Source organism: Pinus tabuliformis, chromosome 1_1 (genome assembly GCF_031772625.1).
Source record: "Pinus tabuliformis cultivar Carrire ecotype Pingquan chromosome 1_1, CPIR1, whole genome shotgun sequence".
NCBI lineage: Eukaryota > Viridiplantae > Streptophyta > Pinopsida > Pinales > Pinaceae > Pinus > Pinus tabuliformis.
The window spans coordinates 457,109,756-457,112,630 of NC_142297.1; positions in this window are offsets into that span (position 1 = coordinate 457,109,756).

The window sequence follows — 2,875 nt, forward strand, 5'->3', positions numbered from 1 at the left end:
TGGGATCGTTTATTAGCTCAAGTTGAGTTTGCATTTAATGATTCACCAAATAGGAGCACAGGGAAATGTCTATTTCATATTTTTTATGGGATGCATCCTAAGGGAGTTTGTGAACTATGAGATTTAGGCATATTAGAACACACAAGTGTTGAAGGAGAATATTTTGAAGTAGCAATGAGTGAGTTGCATGACCAAGTTAAGTAGAGGTTACAAGTCAACAACTCCAAATAGAAGCAAAATGTATATTTAAAAAGAAGGGAAGTGAACTTTGAAGTAGGAGACATGGTCTTTGTCATGCGGAAAGAGTCAATTTTGCGGATAAAACTGACCTCCCTAGAAGCTAAGGCTTTCTAGTGACAAACAAGACAATTAAACACTATCTTTCCCTAAATATGCATTTAGAATACAAGTAATCAGGTGTTTATAACATACCTTTAGTCCAACGCTTTGTAGTAGTCCAGTCTCGCCGATCTGGATGAGCTCCTCCTTCTCTTCGAAACCTGCATTCACTAACAAGCAAACGATTACATAGCACCTGAATAACTCATAAAATAAAACATATTCATCATAAAGACCAAGGAGTATATGAAACAAATCATGTATAACAACTTGTTGAGAAAAATGAGCTTAATTGTATTAAGTGGAAACAAAAGAAACCATTACAACCTGAGCCTTGGTGTTGTGCAGGTCCCTCCCAGGGTCCAGCAAGAGTTTTCCTTTACTTTGATCAGCTCACCCACTTCCAAATGAAGCTAAGAAAGGATGGGAATCTCTCCTCTCAAGCTCTATAAGGGAGTCCTAATTTCAGCAGCATCTACCTTTAGGAATGTTCAGCTTTCAACCTCCCCTCCCTCTGGCCCAATGCATGTATTTATAGTGCTTTGGAGGAAGTTAATCAGGTCCACCATGAATGGGATAAGCCCCTCTTTCAATGGGATAGCTCCCCTCTTCATGGGATAAGTTCCTCTTACATAGGGATGCATGAACCATCTGGAGGCGCCCAATCCACGTCAAACCATCTTCTAGAATGCTCTAGAAATGACCACAAGTAACTTTTTTGAAGTGAAACTTGCGCCTTTTGACCTTTACAGGAGTACGCACCCAGACCTTTACATACAGAGCGTACAAGTACGCAGGTTTTATGAACTGGAGGTGCGTACACGCAGGTAAGGCTAAGAGAAACTGTGTAACCAGATTTAATTGACTTTTTAAGGACTTTCTCTCTTTCTTGGAGTTTGACATGAGGAGCAGAGGTATGAGACTTGCCAAGGAGGATAGTATGACAGTTGATAGAGCCATACTAACTGCAGATAGTCATGGTGACAAATTTTAGTGTAACAGATTGCCCCCTAAAGTGAGAAGCCTGTAGTAGATTTAGGGTTTCATATCATCTAGGAAGGGTGAAGTACTTTATCATTTCAAGGATTATCTTGTGGAGAGCCTGGTTGGAACCTGCAAGTATTCAACACAAAATACATGTATGAGATCATATCATCGCTGAGGTAGGCATTCCCATACTCAGATCAAAAACTTTAACTAACAAACTAAACTACTGCTCTGATACATGAATGATTTCGCAGTACATTATAATCATAGACTTATGTAGACACAGTATGGACGCAGCCATCTGTTTATAGTTAGTCTACTATACAATGAATACAAAACTCCTCGCAGCCTGGATGGTGGAAACTAGATCCAGGGTCTTCATTTCTACTTCCCGAAATAGTACGATTCTATCCATGCGAATAAATGAGTTGATGTCGAGCATGGTAGAAACCACTTGATTACCAGTCAATGATGTAAACTGTTAACAAGTGTGAGAGAGACCACCAGTGATGTCAATGATTCTCAAAGTACCCAGTACAATCCATGAGATGTGAATGAATGTGCTGATGTCGAACATGTCACGGAATCCTTCGATCGAAAGTCAATGATGTAAATTGTCGTCGAAGGTGAGAAATCTGCCATTGATGCATGCGGATCTCAAGGTACTGACGATTTCTAGATCATCTTTCTAGATAATGTGCTGATGTCGATAGAAAGCGATCCGTCGTAGGCAAGCCCACAACACGAAATCATAAATCAAGTTGAAGAAATGTAGTTGTAAGGACTGACTCATGGATGGTCAAGATGGATGACAGGTATTTTGCAGATGAATGGTTTATTTGCAGCGACCTCTTGAACACATAACGACACAACAGATGGCTTGGTGATATTTGACCCAAAGTTAATACCCGGCTGAAGAATTTCAATGTGGTTCAATCAACTGTGAGGCAAAGGATTTCCCAACCCAGGTGAATAAAAAGTGTCGTGTTCAAGAGTGGTGATAAGGTTTCATCTGAGACAAAGGATAACGAATAGACTCATTTTCCTCTCTTTTCCCCCACCATTTCTGGCAAGTACCTTGTTACACTAAAAAATGTCACCATGACTATTTGTAGTTAGTATGGCTCCATCCACTGTCATACTATCCTCCTTGGCAAGTCTCATGCCTCTGCCTTCCATGTCAAACTCAAAGAAAGAGAGAAAAGTCATTTAAAGTCAAGTTATCTCTGGTATGCAGTTTCTCTCAGCCTTACCTGCATATACGCAACCCAAGTTCACAATACCTGCGTACTTGTATGCTTTGTATGTAAAGGGATGGGTGCGTACTCCTGTAAAGGTCAAAAGGCGCAAGTGTCATCTTAAAAAAGTTACTTGTGGTCATTTCTAGAGCATTCTAGAAGCTTGTTTGACGTGTATGAAGTGCCTCCAGATGGTTCATGTATCCCTATAGAAGAGGAACTTATCCCATCAAGAGGGGAGCTAACCCACCCAAAAGAGGGGCTTATCCCATTGATGGTGGACCTGATTAACTTCTTCTACAGCACTATAA